Genomic DNA, 21,253 nt, shown 5'->3' on the forward strand with positions numbered 1-21,253 from the left:
GGGATGTCTTCAATTTTGAGTTTCATACAGCCCTTTCTGAAGCTGAATCCCTTGTCCTATAAACTCTGACATTGAAGACCCTGAATCACAAGGTCCTCTGTAGGGGACAACTGTGAGCAGTCATCTCTTACTCCTAAGCCAGTCCCCTTGGGATTAGTTGCTGGCATATTGGGGAACGTGGGTTGGTGGTCAGTGGCACTGACCACACCACCTCTATACAAATCTAGAAGATACAGACATATAAACATAGAGCCTGTGCTAGAACTCAGCATCTTTGAAGTCTTTGGGTATATAGTCCAATTCAGAGTTTGGTTTAGCTCAAACAAACAAACAAGCAAACACGTTTGGTTTGGAACACCTGCCTATGGCTGAACCATATTACAGTTTTGGCCTAGTATCTCTGACTGCAATCTAATTCCTTCATACACAGGGTGATGCCTGTGTGTACCCTGAGCAAACACAGAGAAGGCTCTGGGGAAGGTGAGCAGTCAAGTGGGGAATTCTGCATGTTGGGAGCCCACACAGAGCCCAGCTGATGAATAAATAAAGGAGTGCTGGCTTCTCTGACTGTGCCAATTTCTTAACCTTTGGGATCATTAACGACTTCTCTCTTCCACTGGAAAAAAAAAAGCCAGCAGTTCCTGTATTTTTCTGAGACACAAGCAAAGCATTTAGCACCACAAATAAGCTCATAATTTGACAGGCAAAATGCCCAGAAAAGTGAAAGCAGATTTCTCCTTCCAAGTCCCTGAATATCTTAGTGATCCTTTACTTGGTTTTCAAGTGCTCTTTCCTTTTTGTTTAATCACAGGTTTGGGTCAAGCCACTCTTCAAAATATCATGCCCTGTCCATGTGCATTTTCTTAACCTTTAGTATGTTCACAGTTTCCTGCTTTGCCAGCAAAAACACTACTCAGAAATGCCTACACATGTCCAGAGCAGCTGCTGAGTAGCTCTCATTTTTAATTTACCTACCATCCATCCATCCATGCATTTTTTCCTTTACATGCAAACCCGGCATCCACAGAGTTGGCATAACAAGTATTCAAGAAGCTGTATTTGCTGTGAAACTGAGCAAAGGGAATTAACTACAGTATGTAAACAATAACTTTATAAAGAGCTCAGGCTGATAAAGGCCACAGCCAGGCAGTGTTCAATGCCCTGGAAAATGAAGTAATGCTGTTTCTTTCCCAAGAGACTTGCAACCAAGGAGCCCAGTGGATTCTCAAAAGGGCTGAGGAAGCAGGTGGCACCTCAGGGTAGGGTTTGCCTGCCTCAGGTTCCTTGTTGGAAATAAGCCTTTGGGTGCTCTCTTGGAACTGCTCTGAGGATTATTGTGCATCCCCAGCCTCTCTGAAGGACCAGACTTCCCTGTCACACATAACCATCTACTCCTGGATAAACATGATGCTTCAGCACACTGGGTTTCCCAGGGTTACGTTATCTAGGGAGGTGGTTCAGGAAAGACAGTATCGGAGCATGGGGCTTTGCTGCCTTGCTGTGTGGCTGCTACTGCTTCAGAGAAAGGGGATAGCTGCATTTGCATCAAGTCACAGTAAGAAATTCTGACTGAGTATGGGGAAAAACAGAGCAATGTGAGAGTGGCTCAGCACTGAAGCAAGTGCCCGCCAAGGCTGTGCACTTTCCATTGTGGGACAGCCAAACTCAACTGGACAGGCCTCAGCAACCTGCTTTAAGTTTAAATTTACCCATGCTTAAGTGGGGTTTGGACTGGAGACCTCCAAGCCCCATGCAACTTAAACTGTGCCATTATTCTATGAGAGAGAAGGACAAGATGAGCCTCCCCTTCCCACCCCTCTACCCTCCTATGTCCTCTCCCCCACTCCCCCTCCCTATGCATCCTTTGGATTAGTGTTTGACTACTTTTCTGCTATAGAGGAAAGTTTTGAAGGTAACTCATCACATCCACACCTGACTTAGAGAAGAAGCCCACACCCCAGGGGCAATTTTATACAAAGTTTTCAATAATAAATTACTTACTAAAGACCATGCAGTACGTTGGTAGCTGACCTGGTAGTCTGAGCACTACAGTTTTGTAGCTGGAGGATTCACACTTCCTTCTCTCCCTCAGAGGAAAGAAGGACATTTCTCTGGGCAGCCTCTGTGAGGAGCCTGTCACCATGGTAAAATACCAGTTGTGATTATTCTGTGTAAACCACCTGAAATCCATGTGTAAAGGGGCAAAAAATTAACCTTTAACCCCTACCAATCACATTAAAGGGAGAAGAATGGCATATTTAATTTTGTTTGATAATCATCAGGGGAAGAATGGGCTCCAGTCTTTTCCATCAATAAAAACTTTATTATTTTTTTTTTAATAAAGGTTTTAATGTTTCACTTATACCTATTTCTTGGATTCCAGATGAACTCCTCTTTGTTATCAGCTTTTGCATTTGCTTTTGGGATTCTTTTCTTTTCTTTTTTTTCTTTTTCTTTTCTTTTCTTTTCTTTTCTTTTCTTTTCTTTTCTTTTCTTTTCTTTTCTTTTATCTTTTCTTTTCTTTTCTTTTCTTTTCTTTTCTTTTCTTTTCTTTTCTTTTCTTTTCTTTTCTTTTCTTTTCTTTTCTTTTCTTTTCTCTTTTCTCTATTCTATTCTAGTCTATTCTAGTCTAGTCTAGTCTAGTCTATTCCTTTCTTTCTCCTCGTCTTCTTGCCAGTAAGGTCTAGAGAAGTTTTCAGGCTGCAGAACATTGCTGCAGTCAATGTTCAATGGGATAGCTGTAAGAATGAGGGCTGCAAGCTGGTTGAGTTGCCAGCAGATGTGGAGCTGTTTCCCCTGCAGCTCTCGGGAGCCCCCCAAGCTGCTTGCACACCCCACTCGACACAGAGCAGTAGCTACCAGCGCAGTGCTGGTAATGAGTGAATGAATTCATTCATTAATTAATCGCGCCATAATGAGATGCATGGATGAGGTGACTGCTGCAGGAGTGCTTTAGGGGGTAAATGCAAAGCCAAGCCCTGCTGCCATGCAGGCACAGCCTCATGAGCGGGGCGATGAACCCTGCGGCGATGCCCGTGCGCTGTCTGTGTCCCGGCTTGTGACAAGGACATCCGAAAGGGCTCACACGGAGCAGCGGCAGGGGCTGCGGCTGCCCCGGGCGCTCCCCGCCGGCCGCGGCACTGCCCCGAGCCGCTCCTGCTTCCTCAAAAGATTTTCTTTAAATGACGGATAAGCGCCTCAAGATGGGACACCGCGGGTAGAGGGAGGGCGGAATGGAGGTGGTTTTTTTTTTTAATAATTTAAAAAAAAATTATTTTGTTAATAATTTAATTGTTAATTTTTGTATTTTTTGCAGAAGAATTTGTAAGCGTCTTCTTGCCGCTCCAGATTTTCATTCTTTCCCCATTCCTTGAAACCGTGAAATTTCCTGAATTGTGAAAAACACAGGTCCTAACTCAGGTTTTCAGGTCAGCAAGAAATCCATGATGGTCTAAGATGAAATCACTGTGACTTTTCCCGGGATTAGTTTGTGATATGCCACATTCAGGCAATGCATCGCCTGCACCTTTGAAGCTGAAAGATGAAGTTGAGGAAATAGTTTCAGATTTGCCTGCATGTAAAAGTGGCTACCGGCAAAAGCTCGGCATAAGGGAAATCACAAATTTCTGAAGTTGACTGTACAATTCTGTCAGACAGAAAGGGGAAACTACAGGCCAACTTCTCTTTCACGAGATGTGATTAATTCCCATTGATTTAATCACTGCTGGGATGTGTGTCAGGTGGGGATAGAATGGGACAGGGAGGAAAGAGGACCCAATAGCAGGCAGCCTGCTATTATCTTTATGATTATCTTTAATCATAAATTTTCCTCACTGGAAGTCACTAAAAGGCCTTGGCTACAGGATAATGTTCATACACCTATTTTCTCCTGCTGCAACAACAAAACATTTTATGTACAGAGTACAGAATATGGATTGTCATGTCAGGACTCCAGATTACTTCACTCCTTACAGTAAAGTGCTGCAAGTCTGGATTTGAGAGGTAGCTGGTATGGTGCTGCAGGGTCTTGATACAGCAAACAAATCTCTGTGAAAATGGAGACACCTTCCCTGTCACAGAAGTGCCATTGCCTACACAGCTATTGGCAGCCTGCAAAGCCTGTCTAATCAGTCATGGGGATAAAGGACAGAAATATTTCTAGATGCAGCACTTTCCTGCTGATTTCAGGATCGTCCTACAAAGTAATATGACCAGCCACACCAACTCAGCCCTTGCATGTTCCCTTCTTCTTGAGAACTCGCCTTTCTTCAAAATAGAACAGTATCTGTCAAGGACAACTAATCCCTATTGCTTGCTCTCAGGGGGTCCTTTCATGTGGCAAGAAAAGACCACAGCTTAGCTGAGTGAAAGTGGGCTGATGTTCTAATTTTGTTCTTCTACTTTCCTTTGTTTTACAATCTATTCAGGATTAGAAATGTACTTAGGAGACGTAATTCTCCTGAAATGGAGTTTCTGTCAAAAAAACCCCAAAAATGTCATGACAAGGAACAATCTTAAAAAGTTTGAAACGTCTTGTTTCAGCAGTCTTTAATGGAATAGTGCTTAAAAAAAAAATAGCCCATGATATTGCTTTGTTTTGACATTTACCAAATGAAAGTTTTGGACCTTTTGTGTCAAAATGGCATTTTTCATTTCAAAAGTGACCTAAACGAGAAGGAAACAAAGTTTAACAAGAGAACTAAATACCTGGAGAATGAAGCATACATTTCATTTTGGGTTGAATAGTTTAGTCTGAATTACCCCATCAAGAAACTCAAAATAATTTACTGTAATCAGAATGGCATTGTCCTGACTTGTCAACAGAACAAAAATAATAAAACCATCTCTTGTACACCTAAGCTTTAAGCTGAGGATGAAAGAAACATTTTTTGACTTGCAGCAGCAGCAGGACAAGGCAACAGCAAAAGAGCTGCCTAAGATGCTTCTAATTTCAGTGGTGAGTGGGAGCGGGTCAGCTGAAAAAACACAACAGTAGCTTACCCAGCCCCACAGCTTTTGTTGATATGAGAACTATAGCTGCAGACAGTAAACTGAACATTAAAAAAAATTAGTCTACAACTAAATTTCTGAGCCAAGAGGCACTACCTATGGCCACCAAATCTTTTCAACTCTTGTCTTTTTCCAGCAAAACACAGCCCTAAGAACTTTAATTTTGTCACTGGAGGTCTGCATTACTGACCTGGTCGCCCCAGCTTCCTTGGAGCTCTTCCCACATGCTCCTCAGTGCTGTGGCTGCTGCCCATGTGCAATGAGCCTGGGGGCTAAAAATACCATTACAAATGCTACAGCATAGCAGCAACATTTTTTCCTCTGTATGAAATCTCTCCGTGTGGATTGTGTTACCATCCCACCTCAGCTAGCACATGCTGTCTGGGATTAAGTGGCCCACGAAACTCAGTCCTGGCAGGGAGCAGTGCAAACCCTGTTCTGCCCACACTCCAGAGCTCCCCTTGAGGGCATTTGGGAGGCTCAGATGTGCTCTTCTCAGGTGCCTCTTCTGGGGGCTGTTCCACACAGAGGTCACCATCTATTTTACTTCCCCTCTCCAGGTATAGTCCAGACTTGGCAAGAGGTGACCATCAGTGTCCCCCTCCCCAGCTCCCATAGGGAGTTTCCCTGCAGGCTCCCTGGCATTTGAGCTCTGTTGTAGCTCCCCTGCTTAGTGCTGTCACACAAACTTTCACATGAGGACTTTTCTCCCTCTTTCTTTGGAAGCCTTTCACATCTTTGGAGGAATGGGCAGGGGACTTGGCGAGGCAGAAGAGTGTAGATAGGGCAGGGGACATGTGTATAGGAAACTTAACTCTGTGTAGGTTATCCCATCCAGACACTTTGTCACCCCAGACACTTTGTCACACTTTGTCACTCCTTACCCTGTAAATCTAGAGTCTTACTAGCATGAGTAGAGGTTCCTTTTATATCTCTGCATGAGGTCAAAATTTGTAATGCAATCTCTCCTTGCCATTGGTGTGTATGTGTATATATATGTATAAAAGTAGCCATGTAGATGCTTATAAACTAATGAAGTTCAGCAACTCTGTGAATTTAGGAACATACATGTCATTGTAATAGCTTGAAAAAAAATGATGCAAGGCTTAGCCCTTTCAGGCTATCCTTTCTTGTTGCAACAATTTCTGCAACAGGGTGGCAGGAGGGACTGGGTGACAAGAAGTTGATGATGAGGTATGGGGCCCTTCAGCCTTGGCTGTCTGGTTCAGGTGTGACTCCATCCAGCAGCGTCTGCAGCTTTCTTCCATTAAAAACAGTTTTTTATTTGTATTATTTCTTCTGGACAGAGACCCCTCACAAACTGTCAGAGCCTTTATTCTGAGCTGAGGTCCCCTTTAGAAAAAAGCTTGTGAAGAGAGTATGGGAAAGATGGTATTTCTTTCTTTTTTGTAGTTAAGGGCCAAGGTAAGCTGGCACCAAGGGCACAGCTTCACTTGCCCTGCCCTGTCCAGTGAGGGCTTTGGGATCCTGGATATATTTGCAGCATGTCTCATGGACACTATCCCTGGGTGTATAAAAGAGCAGTTTATTACAGCAAAAGCTCTGCTGATAGCATGGTGCCTGCAGTGAGCTCACAAGGATGGCTGGATTATTAAGGGATGTAAAAAGAGCCTTTTAGAAGTGTCACTCCTACACACTAGGGTACAGCAGGAGGTGCACAGCAGCGGTCTGTGTGCCTCTCACAGCAGGGACTGTTGGCACAATGGCTTCTGTTTTTGCTGCCTGTTCAGTATTATTTGTTTTATTTTGATACTGTCAATGCACTTAAAGAGATTATATATTTTTCCCATGGCATAAACAAAATGACTTGCATTTTGCAAGAAGAGTAATGGTAATGAGAACTCAGGCTTCAAGGGGAAATGAGAGTAAGGTTGACAGCAAGGAGAAATAAATCTTGTACATTCAACTTAGTCTGAGCTGACTGTCATTTCCTTAAATAAATTAATAAAGTCAAGTCCCCATGTTCTTACCTTATGAGGATGGAGAGAAGAGGGAATGAGCTGTGACCTCGTGGCAGGCAGTGTTTTTAGTAGGTGATCTCTTACCATTAGCTCGAACCAAGCTTCAAGCAAGACATGAGTTTGGTGGTTCTCCTCAAGCTGATGTCAAACCTTTGCCCTCCCCCTTCCATCCACCACTCTGCAGCAGCCCAGAGCTAGACATGATTACAGAGACAGAGGATGATGTAAGGACTCTCCTGAAGCCAGCTGGGCTTAACAGGTCACTTCAGGAACCTCTCCAGCCCTTCTCCCTTCCCCACTGTCACTCCTCCTGTTCCTTGCTGAAGTGTGTAGCCATGAGCAAGACTGAAATGGGGAGGGGGAGTCATGCTATTAAAAACTCTGAATCACTGCTCCCTGGAAGATGCTGAGCATTTGTTTATCCTTTGTTCCCAGGGGACAACATACTGTATGTTACAGCCATTTGTTGGTTTGGTTTTTTTCCCCCACCCAAATGCAGAACAGTAGCAGCTGAGCCGCTGTTTGAGAATAGCATTAAAATGTGTAATGCACCATAAATAAACAGAAATAGACAGCCAGGAAGCTGTGGTAATCACTGCTTTGATGTAGCATGAATTATGATGTGTGTATATATGTGAGCGAGTGTGCGGGGGCGGGGTTTCAGGGTTTTATGTTTCTGGCTGTGCTTGTTTTGACTCAGCTGCTGTTGCTCTGGGAAGAGAGCGAACCCAGTCTGTCATTTACCTATCTCCACCTTCGCACTGACAGCTGTGCATGTCCCTTGACTCAGACGAAAGGGATCTCATCCTCCACTGCCTGTTCCCCTGGAGTCCCTCTCTGCCTCCTCCCGGTCCCCTCTGCCCCGGTAGCAGGGCAGAAGGGGTAATCCTGGCTGGCTCCCAGCACCGGGTCACTCCTCCTGCAACCTAGAGAGGATCCTCTTACATCCCGGGCTCCGACATCACCTTCCAGGAGCAGCTGATTTATGTTTCTCGGCTCTACATTAGGCTGTTGGGGTTTTTTTCTTGCTGATTTCCTGCTGCTGCTGGGATAGTGAAAAAGGCAATGGTTGTGTCAGCAGAGACAGGTGAGGTTATTAACAACTCGGTGTCATGCTTCCCTCAAGACACCGAAATTAAAAAGGTGGCTGTTGCAGCCTAGTGCTCTGAGATCGGCGAGATACCCACAGTAGGTGGAAAAAGAGGAAAGCCAGCAGAAAAAAAAAGGTAGCAGGGGTGTCTCCTTGTTGATTATCTCCTATCAGCTTCCCAGGGACTCCTTTAGCTGGCACAGCAAGCTGCTTGTTTGGAATTATCTCCTGCCCATCTCTACTACAGCAGCAAGACAGCTTATTAAAACAGCCTAGCTTTCTTTTTGTGCTCTTTGCATTAATTTTTTACCTGGAGAGCCAATAGCCTCCCTCGGAAAAACTTGAATAGCCCTCTGAATAGCCACAAATGAGTCTAACAGCGCTTAAGTGCTGCTCGGGTTCAATGAATTCTCTGACCTTATGATAATTTCGGTGTCACAGGGCACCAATAAATGCCAAAAACTGTCCGCCAGTCCGTAACTAGCTGCAGAACCACGGCCGAGCGCGGCGGTGCTCGCTCTGAGGCCTGAGGCCAATTAAGGAGCGGGAGCAGCCGCGTCCCTGTGCGGCCCCGCGCCCGCCCGCGCCCTCTGGCGGCGCCCGCCGCACGGCGCCCGGGCCCGCCCCGGCCCGCCCCGGCCCGTCCCGCCGCAGAGCGCCCCGGCCCGTCCGGCCCGCGCATCGCTCCGGCCCGTCCCGCCGCAGAGCGCCCCGGCCCGTCGGGTCCGCACATCGCTCCGGCCCGTCGGGTCCGCACATCGCTCTTGCCCGTCCCGCCCGCAGAGCGCCCCGGCCCGTCCTGCCCGCCCGGCTCCGCTGCGGGCGCTGCGCTCCTCCCCGACCGGGGCTGCAAACATCGGCTCAAAGGCTCGTTCTTCTCACGCAAAAAGCGCCATTTCCCAGCTGGGGTGAGGCAGGGAAAGCGCAGGCCTTGGCTCTGCTGAAAAGCAGTTGTCTCGAGCAGGGAAAAGGTTGAAGAACCCAGAAGACTGGGAGCACTTAAATGCTGTGAAAAATGCGTATTTTATGAATGGCTTTTTGCAAATATTAAAGTGAATATTATATGTGTTACGTTAGAAAGTTATGCTGTATTAATTTTCTTAAGTAGTGTGTTAAATATAGTTTTAGGTTTTAACATAAGGTTAAAATAGAAACTATGCTATGTAGGATACTTTTTTTCCTAAAGAAAGGACTCGCAGCGAGATAGCAGCCACAGGACACCTAAATCTTTCAGAGAAAGAGAATTTATTGCTCCATTATCAAAAGAAATGAACTTCTTCCCGCCTCACTCAGCCCTGAAGATGCTGTCAGGATTAAGAGGAAGAAGCTGACACTGCCCAGACCGAATCCTGTGTTTGAATGGAATTTATGCATCATGTATGAGATGTATGAATATGCAACAGCTTATTGTTTTTAAGGGTTAATGCTCTCTTAATCTGTGTCCTTTTTCGAGCTTATGCTGCCCAGAAAAAGGTACCCGGACATCCAGAATTTTTTGTTTCTATTATCTCATATTGTCCTAATTCAAATTGTCCAAAATTTTTACTACTCTAATTATATTGCTATTTTAATAACCATTTTATTACTATTAAACTTTTAAAATTTGAAAAACAAGTGATTGATGTTTTTCACAAATACCTAAAAATTTTTCAGCCAAGTCAGTCAAGTCTGACAGGCTTAGATATTTCTAATGGACTGCTGAGCATGGGCAAAATTTTCTTGCAGTGGTGATATACTGACGTAACCAAAGACTGCGCAGAAGCTATCTGGGTGAAGGAGTGGTTTTTAGCTAGACAGTTTTAATGGGAATTTGGTGTCTACATATCTCTGAGCATCCAGAGGTGTATTTTTCTCATTGTTGCCACTTAGTACAGTTACACTTTATTTTATTATCGTTTCAGTGAAGAGGAAAGGTTGTACATTGAAGTCTTTCTACATATAGGGACTGCAATACAAAAAAGCAAGAGGCAGCCCTGCAATTTTTCTCTGAAGAATAAAGGTGCATCTTGGTAGAGCTGAGTTAATGCTGTAACTAATCTCTCCCTGACTCAGCAAGGAACTGAGGGATGTGCTTAACTTTATTCACAAACTCTAAGAAGTTTGTGAAACAGATGAAGCCCTGTTGCTGTGTGGCATAGCTGCACACTAATGGATGCATTAAAAAATGCTGTCACAGCGCACCTGTATTGCCACACATGGTAATTAGTCAAATTGCAAGACAATTATCATTCCAGTGCTGAGATCGCTGACTTGCACTTGCTTCACAAATGCTTGGAAACACCTTCCTCATTCAGAACTAGCAGGCCTAATTCTGTGTTATGTTGTAGCTCCATTGCCCTCCAGCAACACAAAAGGCCTGAAGAGGCTAGAAATAGCCTCTGGAGAGCAATCTCTGACATAAGATGTTCATCCCAGCCCATCTGTTGGCCTACCACAGCTCCTCAACACTAGCTCACTCCAACTGTCTCACAAACCTCTGCCTGGGGCCCTTGTTGGGAAGGGGCCATGTGTTTGACACGTACAACCAGAGAGCACTGCCTAGCAGTAGCTCAAAAGCAGCTTATGGTCCTAGGGGCTAAATTAAACTCAGTTCAGGAGACAATAATAATTCATGAAGCGCCCATTCCCCCACTCCCATCCACCAAATAGCATCTCCTCCTCCCCTTCTGTTCCCTGGTTGTCCCCCAGGAGATCCTTGCTCGCCCTCTCTCCTGCAGAGAGGTTGAGTTGGAGCAGGGGGATGGTGCAGGACTAGGCAAGGAGCCAGTGATGGTGTATTTTGGAAATGATGGTAAGCAGGAGAGGGAAGGGAAAAGCAGGCTGTGTCTCCTTCATCTCAGTGAGCATCTCCATGCACAGCGTGGCAGGATGAGCCCTAGGAAGCTCATGGTGGGCCAGCCTCTGTTTCTGGAGACAGGACAGTAAAGTGGAATGTCTCTGCCTTCATTCCAATGTGCCAGCTCACAGTGAATGGGCAGAGAGTTTTGGGCAAGAGGTGGGACTCCTTGTGTTTTAGAGCCACTAACCACTCCCTGCCTTTTGCTCAGGACTGAAATGCTCTCCTATCTGGTCTTTCAGGCTGCCTGTGGCTCTGTCCTCCAGTGGGAATGGAGCTGTTGGTGCTCTCCCACCATGGGGCATTGATGGCTCTGGGCTTTCCAACGCTGTCACTGAAGTGCAGAGCAGAAGGTTGCCCCACTGTCCACCTGCCAAGCACCAATAGCTCAGACACTGGGTGCCCACTTCTTCTCCTCCTTCATTTGGATGTTGCTCTCAGCATAAATCCTACTTTGTTATGCACAACATTTTCAAAACAAAAATTATATAAGCATGAGAAATAGCCACTGCCCCTGATTTTAGATTTTTTTTCCCTTGTTGTAAAGATAGGGCTTGATAAACTAACAATACAAAATAGCTTCTCCTAAGTCATATCTCTTTTTATATTAGCTTTACAGGCTCAAGCCACCCAAGAAGAACATGAGGGTTTTTAATGCTCTTTCTTGATCAGAGGAAAAGATGAACCTAAGGGGATTCTGCAGTGCAAGAGTTATTTGACAATGCAAGCCTGATATAATAAATTATTCTGCTCATTTCTGTAAGTATGTAAAGCATATGTAAACCAGCCCAAATGTCAGTATATTCAGACTTTTTAGAGTTTTTAATTTCTTTGGCACTACAGAACAAAAATACATTTTATTAAATTAAAAATTATTGACAGTTCTGTTCTCACTAGCTGAAATTAATGAAAGCTTTGTCATTGTCTTAAATGAAGTGAGAATCACACCATTGCAGTCCTGTTTTAGTGTCATAAAGTTGTCAAGCTGCCAGTTTCCTGTTGGCATGTTAATGACTTTTTTTATGATATTTAAAGCAGATAAATTATTTGTATAGTGATTTATTCTATTTTGTAATTAATTTCAGTCATTGAAATATGTTTTATCTTACACTGGGGTTTTATTTTATATGGTGAGGCCATCACATTTCCATTTTTTGTGGTATTTGAGAGCTTTATATTTGCCTAAAAGATGTAAGCATGGCAGTTAATGACTGGATGCAAATTCAGTGTTCTGCTTTCAGATAGTTTATTACATTCAGTCAGTGTCTTTGCTGAGTAGATGTTTACATTTTAAGGCTTTTTTCTTTAATTTTAATCTTCTGACATATTATTACTAGGATTTCAGATAAACCCAATATTTTTACGCTCCACATTTTTTGTTCTTATTTGCTGTGGTTCTTTTTTTTCATTTTCAAGGAATAACAAGAATGAAATGTGTATATAAAACAAAGATACATCATAAAACACATCACATTTGCTTGAAGATACTGCTAGCATGAAAATATTAGTAGTTATAAATCCATCTCCAAGAAAAATTACTATATTTCTCTGCATTCAACCAGCTGTTCATTAAATGGAAAGATACTTTTTCTAAATTGTCTAAATTTTAGGGTCATGTATCTCCTTGTAATGGCTCAGTCTTTGAGGGAGCATCCTTCCAGTTGTTAAACTAGCTCTCAAAATAAAGCCTTTTCTACTATTTATGTGCATACAGATGAAATTTGTATTCACAGAGAGAGCTAAACCAAGACTTATATTCTTTTTCCCCTGAAGATCTACTCTCCCACCTTTTAGATGCTTTTGCCTTTGAGGTGTGGAGGTGCATGTGAATCACAGCAATTGCAAAAGCAGCCAAAACTGCAGATTTCTGCTATTTCTCTGTCCTTCATGTTTTACAGCGCTCATTGGGCTCCTGAACTTGACAGAAGCTTGGCCATTTGTACTGTGAATACCTAAATCGAGGAAAGCTGGAAAGCATGAAAAGTAAGATGTGCTCCTCCTTGGATAACTGTTTATAATGTATGGAGGGGAATAGAGCATTACATTGTGGGGGAGCTTTACTAGAGTTCCCACGGGGATGGAGTGACTGACCTTAGAGTTATGTCATTACTCCTGGCATTGCAATCCTGCTCAAAGGCTCCACTGGGCAAAGAGCTGTGCCTCTAATCAAAGGCAGCCCACCTGGTATAACTGAAAGCACTTATGCTGATGCAGGTGACACAAATGCAAAAACACTCCTAGTTCTGGCGGTCACTAGCCTGTCTATAATCAGTCTAGTGTCTGGGTTTTATTTCCTTAAACAATATGAGAGTTTTTGTGGTATTTTTATGATAAATATTATTGAATGACAACTTACCCCCAAAAGTAAGATTAGAATTTATTCAGGAATGCATTTCTATTTAGTAGTTTTTAAATGAACACATAAATTATTAGATAAGCTTGTTAACAAATCTGAAATAAAATTAATTTGTTGATGTAAATTGTTACTCAGCAGGAATGTCAGGTCTGCAAAATAGCTGCAGTTTTAGTCACTGACAGTCACAGTGCCTTAAATAAGTCATTTCCACAAGTTCCATGAAACAGCTTATAGATGTTTTTATTTAAGGTTAATATTTTATATTATTTTAATGGTAAAATTTGCTCTTCTTTCATAAAACAACTTCTCCTAGACACCAGACTCCTAGGAAAATTGGAAAGAAAAAGAGAAAAATTAAATCACTCTAAAGCACCCATTCATCAGCCCTGTATCATAGGATTAAAATGTTAAAATTCAGAGATGATAATAAACTTTGCTAAAAAATAAAGCAAGTTTTGCCATGTGACAGCAACTGATGTTTGAACATTGTAGCAAATAGATGATCTCTGATTAATAGAAATTAAAGGTCAATCATTCAAATACCAGTTATTTTATTTGACGCACATAATTAGTGGCCATTACTACCTATTTAAACTGACTGGTAAATGTTTATTTACTTTTGCATCGTGTCCCCACAGTCTCAACACACTGATGTGTCTAGCAGCAGAAACCACCCACACTGAAATCAGAGGTGTCCCTGCAGCAATGGCAGAGACAGCTCTGCCCTTGGGGTGCCACCGGAAGGACTGAAGGATGCTCTGCATATGGTCCTTAGTGCATAACAGCTACCTCTGAATGTACTTGCCATTTCTAGGCAGATCTGTCCCATTTATCCCAAACTCCCAGTGCCACAGTGTGCTGCTGCCACTGCCCAAGCTGGCTTCCTCAGTTCCAGTACAAGTATGTCTGTGCCTGCTGACATCATGACTCTTGGCTCCATGAATGTGCCCATGGAAACAGAGATGCACCAAGCCTCCCTTTTTAAAATGCTTGCACAAGATTTGTGCAGCAGAGACCACTGATGAAAGACATTTTCTGTCAATGGAAAGAGCAAACTTTGGAAGCATCGATGCAAGTACAGGGACTGCAGCCTCACCTGTGCTCTGGGGAGTGCAGTGACTTCCCTGCTATCTCTCCATACAAGCTTGCTCAGTAGCTTACCCACTGAGAAAGTGATTGTGTAGATCCTTGTTTGTGAAGAACAGTTCAATAAGCCTTGAGGCTTGAGACTGCTTGCAGAGAGAGTGGATTTTCCTGATACACACACCTGAACTTCAGGAATTGAATGGGGTCCAAAGTCACATGAGATAGATCCAGTGATATGTCCAGTGGATGAAATGGTGTAAAGTCAACTGCTGCTCCTGTCTGGTGGGAACTTTCTATGAGGATGGAAGGACAAGGCATAGAAATTATTTGTTCTTTATAAACATGATTATTTATAATTAATTGTTTTTATTTTATTACCAGTAGAATGTAAGGTGAAATAAATGATTCATAAAGCTCATCTTTCCTTATCTCTGCAATTCTTTCTTGGGCTCACTGCTGATATAATTTATGCTTGTTTCTCCATTTACTGCAATTGCCCTTTATCAGAATTCAGGCTATACTTTGCTGGCTGATTCTGATAGCTGGAAGTAATGCAAAGAGGATGTTTTTAAAGTAGATTATTACAGGGAAAAGAATGATTTTCTATCACCATGATGGTGTTCGCAAAGGGGATCTAAATTTTCTTTCAAACAATACTCTAACTCCTTAATCCTCTTACCTCTATGAATATTTATAAATACAAGAATCCGAGTTACCTTTCCTGTCACCCCAAAACCAAACATATTGATAAGGCAATATGAAATGAAAAAATAGTTTTGACTTGAGAATTTTTCTCATTGGTAGAGAAGGAGATATGAAAATAAACGAAATAATAAGCTGAATAAACTCCACTTTATAAGCTTCAATGTCAGGGTCATATCTGTGCCTGGTGCTAAGAGGCATAGTATTTCATCATAGACAGGTGAACATTCTGTTTTCTTCTGGTCTTAAAAATCTATGAAATCAGATCTCTCAACTCTGGAAAAGTGCAGCACTTTTCTCTGAATCAAAGAGAGCTACAGAAAAGCATGTCAGACCTGGTCCTTTAAGAGCACCTTGGTGGCTAAGTCAATGGGAATACTGCTAATGTGATGCTTGCAGAGTTCAAAGTGGCCTTTAAAGCATCACAAAGAGAAGCAGTCCTAAGTCTTTTGTGAAAATTTCCTTCCCCAGCTGCTGCTGGCAGGGGTCCTATGGGTTGGGAACTGGTCTGGATATGAAGGTTCAAGATGAGCAGCTGTCCTTGAGCATTTACTTGCATCTGAATTTGTTGCTCTGAGAAACATGGAGATGCATCCAGAGCTCAGCCTCCCAGCCCAGGATGAAGAGGGAAGCCAGCATAGTGCAGGCAGATGTGGCCAGCCACATGCTGGGGAGGAGAGGCTGTGTGGCTCCTGTCCCAGGCTCTGCACTAAGTGCAAGAACAGGCAACCTCCGGACATCAGCAGTGCTGGCCTCCTTCCCCCTGGCAGGGCACCAATTTGCAGACATTATCCCCAGGCAACAGCAGATGAGCTAAGCCAGATGAAATTTGGCCAGTTCAGGTGATAAAGCACTTTGCTTCTGCAGAGCTCATTATGAACCTCACAGCCCTTTCTGGACCTAGGAGATAAACAAGGGAATTCATTAAGTGCATTGGCTTATTAAGAGTGACTGACTTACCTTAAAGATTCAGTCTACTTCATTTGTTGCTCATCATAGGTAATTGTAGATGATTAAGGATATGAGGGCTATCAATTTTCCACATATTGGGTAATCACCACCGTCCTTGTCTTGTCCTAATTATTTAGATTCTGATTTACAGCGACATACAATATTTTAACTATTTAAACTTTTTCAAAATTTTTTTGCAACTGGCTTGTCAAAGACACATTAATGCAATTTTTATTTACAAGAAAAATTCCAACACAGAAAATTTCAAATTTTAGTCCGCTTCCAGTAGTAGAAATGTCCCTGGAGTTTGAGGTACAAACATCCAAGAGTCAATAAATAGCTAGTTGTTGGAGCAACTAACCCAAAACCCCAAAAGCAGGGAAAAAAAGAATTCTCAGGTCAGTGAATGGGTGCTGTGCCAACCTTTAAGTATTTACATCATCTAAGCAGGTACCAAAAATATGAAAAAGGCTAATGATGATCATGTTAAAGCTATGAAGATGGAGAATAACGTGAAAGTGAAGAGAAATAGTTAAAAGGGCTGGGGAAAATAATTAAATGCTTAAAAGGCAGCATGTTAAAACAACAGAATAGAGAAGGCTATTAGAAGTAAAATACTCATCCGTTTAAATGTGGAAATCCTGTCCAAACAAAGAAAATAAAAGACAAGTTAAACTCATCCTGTTGAACATAGAACTCTAATGAGGCAAGCCAAAAAAAGATTTTGAAGAGCAACTTCCTACAGGCATAAAAGTGACTAATAAGAAGTTTCTCAGAAACAGGAAGCCTTTTGGAAAATCAATGGGCTGAGAGATGATTAAGGTGCAAATAGGATACTCCAGGAAGCAGCGCTGTGGTGAGAAAGCTAAATGAATTATTTGCATCAATGTTCTCTTCAGAAGAGGTCATGAAGGTTTCCACACCTGAGCCGTTCTTTACAGGTTCAAGCCTGAAGAGCACTCAGAAATCGAACAGTCAACAGAGGAGATTTTCAGAGCAATTCAATAAAATGAGCAGTAGCAAATCTCAAGGACCAGGTAGCATTAAACCAAGCATTCTAAAGAAGCTAAAATATGAGACTGCTAAACTACTAATTTATGAAATCCCTCTTGAAAGCAGAAAAATAGAAAGTCGCAAATGTGATGCTATTAAAAAGAAAAAAATGTTTAAGGAGCAGAACAGCAAAACTACTGACCAGTAAAATTGATTTCTGTACCAGACAAATTGGTAGCGATCATAGAAAATAGAATTGGTAAACACATCATTTTGTAGAGAGCAAACATGCCTCACAAATCCATTATCATCCTTTGGGGGAGTTAATGAGAATCAGACTAAGGGCATGCTGCCTGATATACAGTGGACCTGGGTTTTCACAATGTGATTCACATCACCAAAGGTCCTTAAAGGAATTAAACAGTCATGGGATAAAAAGGAGGTCCCCTCACATGGTTTAATACATGACTAAAAGAAAAGTAACAAAGATTAAGGATAAACTGCCATGCTTACAAAGTGGAGAAATGGGACCCAATTGAATCCCACAGTGCCCCTGCTGGGACCTATGCTGTTCTGTATTAGATTTGATACAGGAATGGGGATGAAGCTAGGCTATGTTCCAACCTTCTAGCTTTCAATACTTTTCTTTGATCAGGAATACAGTTTAATTTGAGTACAGACTGAACAGGTTGGTGCGTAGGCCTTTATGACCAGGAGACTATTTCCAGGCTTGTGTTGTTGAGATTTTGTGGGTTCATGAACAGGCTTGAAGAGAAAGGAAGAAACACTTTCTTTCTTAGGTTAGAAACTGCAGTAATGGCAGGCATCAGGGAATATGTTGTGTATGCCTCAGACTTGAGAGAGCTGGCAGATATTTCTCTTGTGTATGTCAAGCTAATTAAATGATAATATTGACCCACCACCAGCAAAGACACTTGTTGACTGAGGCTGGGAAAAAAGAAGCGATTTGCCAATCTATAGACCAAGATGTCAGAAATATGACACTGCAACAAGAAGCAACTTTTTATCATTGAAACATCAGATTTTCACAAATTGTTACACTTAAGCAGTTTTAGTACTCTCTTGTATGAATTGAAGCTCTCTATATGTTAAATTTGGCTCTATGAGAAATCCAAGTAATTTTTTACTGCAGGTATATGGAGATAATTGATTGTCAAAAGATAAGGGGTAACAGGTAAAAATTATTTTCTCTGCTTTAATTAGTGAGCCTTTTCAAACACTCTGAATCTTTAAGCCATGAGAAACTTTGGACAAAATAAAACTTTGTATTGGCAGGTACACATCTATGATCTTTTTTGATATTAAATAACTGCAGCATTTCTCCTTTAGTGATCTTATAGTCCCATAAAATGAAAGGCTCTTTCAAAACTTATCTTTCAAATAAACTGCACTATAACTGTTGCATACAATGATCATAACTCTGAACTACGAATCTATTCACAAAGTGCATTGATGATACTTAGGGTTATATTTCTAAGCCTTTTGCTTGCCTAATGGCTGTTTTGGGGCTTGGTAGTTAGTGTGGTTGTGTAATTTTTACTTCCAAGTAACATAACAGCCTAACAGCAAGTCTCTTGTATGAGAAATGCCTATATCTCATTTTCAGTGAAGCCATGAGTATAGAACAGGTAAATAAAGCTTTGTGTGGTTTGGTATAGTTTGCATACATATAGACTTCCATATCTTCATATGTACTGCACATCTTGGGCAGCAGGGCAGGCTGTAGGGTATATGGCAGGTACTGCATATATGCATTGTGTTATCTACCAGAGAGAACTCCCATATAGGACAATAATAATTTACAGACATGAAATTAGTGAAACTCCGAAGAAACCACAGCACAGCACTGTCAAAATAGCTGTAAAAACCTACTTTCCCACTCTTACCATGACAGTGAAGTTAGTGGAATTGAGGAATTTAATTAGATTGTCTGCTTGTGCTGTTCGGCACTGCCTCGTGTTTTGTGGAATAACAGGCCCTACCATCAAATTGCTCCAAGCTCTGGTTAGAACAAATCAGTTCACATCAATTCACATGAACAGTGCAATGACAGGTTACACCATTGAAATGTGGATTTAATCTGCAAGGCAATGTCAATCTGATCTGACAGTGGTATATAGCGATGGTGAGCAGCTGTCAACAAGGACACAAGTGCATGGAGACAAAAAGCCTGGAAAATCCTACAGATTCTTCTTTTACTTATCCTCCTTTTGTACTGATTCAGTGAAATTGCTTGCATTTGCAAGGATACCAGGAAAAAATTAGGTCAAGTAGTACAATATTGTCACTGAAGTACTTCCATTGAATACCCACTTCTCTCTTTCAGGGCTAAATTCAGCTCATTATTATTTCTGATGCATTTTGCATAAAATGAATTAATCAGTTGACAGGTTTAGAGGTGGAAGAGATTAAAAAAAACCCCAAAACTAAATCTGTTTCATGATGTTCCCAAATTTGCTTTAGGCTGAAAGAAACTTCTGTGAAGTCTCTTTCTATCTTTTCCTTGTTTGTATAGCCTTCCATAGATACCTGCTATCAATTACTGTTCATAACATGATGCTGGAAGAGCTGAATTTTGGGTTTAGCTGTTAAGTCCATTCCTATATGTATGGTGAAAGGCCAACACCTTCCCCTCACATACAATTTCTCCAAGACTAGGATACTAAAAGCATATAACTTCAATTCTGCTTATCTTTCAGAGAGATTAGGGAACTACAAAATGACTAAAGCAAACAGCTGCCTGAACTGATATCACACGGCTGAATTTTCACCATTCTTTTTCTCTCAGTATATTTGTTAATTTCTGTCCCAGCAAGACTAGAAATGAAGCTCAGCTGACCAGGGGAAAGTGAGAATAAGCACTAAGTTTTTATCTAGGGAACAGAACATTTCTTCTGCTTGGACAATGCTCTTACCATTTGTGGGATGAGGTGAACAGATAATAGTACAAATCTTTGTTAATGTAACCATAAAGTTTTACAGCTAAAATTGAAAAGGTCAAGTAGTGCAAAAATCAAGGTTTCTATAGAAATCTTTAACTTGGCTTCATTCCACAGCTGAAGTATTTTCTATTTTACGTTGTTAAATATGTCATGTAATGTATTCCTCTTTGACACCAAATGCGTATGATAAGTACACAAGGCAGGAATTGTGGTAGAAGTAACTGTTGCCATGGGAACTTTAACTTTTGCATATCCCAAGTTTGAATCTGTAATAGTGAAATCATAAGAGTGCAATGAAAGGGGTGTGGCACATCCCTCCGACCCACTCCTTGGAAGCAATCCCTTCTTATATGCCTCCCTACCAGCTCCATGCTCCCACATCTGATCCCCAGCAGGTCCCTATGCCGGGGTGAGGAAATATTGGACTGTTCTTCTGCCTCTCTTTTTCAGAGAGTCTATTGAATTTCTTCCTGATACTGTCCACTTACAGATGAGCCTCTAGAGGCTTGCACACAGGATCAGATCTGACCCATGTTGCCTTGTTCAGTGAGTTCATTAGCATGTGTTTAGCAACACTTATCAGTTCTCTGGCAATTCCAGATGCATTTTCCCTTAGCCTCTCACAGTTACAGAATTATGGATCTATTTTATGTTGTGAAGAGCAAGGGTATTTATTATATGACAACTTCTACTGGACCCAGCCAGAATCTGGAACCCTCTCCCAGGGGCTTGAAAAAAATTATTTGTTCCCTAAGCATCTATGCCATCAGTTTCCTAGAGAAATACACTGCACATAAACATTCTTCCTTTAGGCCCTTTCCCTAACCTAGTCCTAAAATGGGAATTGCTGTCTTGCTGAAATTCTGATGCAGCAGTGTTTGTTTGCTCCCAGATATACCTCAAACCCTGAAATATCAAAAGCATGAAATAGAACTGCAGAGTGAAACATGTTTGTAGATAACAAAACTGTTCATTTAGTCAGTCTCTGAAGACACTCGTCACCTTGTGGGGATTTTTTCCAATATCCTGTATTTCTTTCCATTCCTGTGGCCCAGAATGTGAGGCTGAAATGTAGCTCCTGAGGGATCTCTGTATTGGGGAGAAGCCCAAACTTTGTATCTGTTGCACATTTTGTGGGCCTCTTCTGACAGGAGATCCAAACAGAAATGATATAGGAATACATTTTCCCAGGGAAATGCCAAGCCATTCTTCAGACATTTTGATACACATTGGTGAGGTAGCCTGGATGGCTCCACACCCTCTGTGCGTACGAACCATTTTGTT

General features: G+C 42.0%; 1 long non-coding RNA gene across 2 annotated transcripts; it reads right to left on the reverse strand.

The window, feature by feature from the left end:
* Positions 1-13,495: 13,495 nt before the first annotated feature.
* On the reverse strand, positions 13,496-14,658 carry LOC118685557 (uncharacterized). 2 transcript variants are annotated; one of them, XR_008508288.1, is made up of 2 exons: positions 14,542-14,658; positions 13,496-13,598 (listed from the first exon to the last, which is right to left on the reverse strand). It is a non-coding gene; the product is annotated as an uncharacterized LOC118685557 (long non-coding RNA). The 2 variants fall into 2 exon arrangements; XR_004979987.2 differs by having other exon boundaries at positions 14,436-14,658.
* Positions 14,659-21,253: the final 6,595 nt, after the last annotated feature.

Source organism: Molothrus ater, chromosome 3, assembly GCF_012460135.2.
Source record: "Molothrus ater isolate BHLD 08-10-18 breed brown headed cowbird chromosome 3, BPBGC_Mater_1.1, whole genome shotgun sequence".
Taxonomy (NCBI): Eukaryota; Metazoa; Chordata; class Aves; order Passeriformes; family Icteridae; genus Molothrus; species Molothrus ater.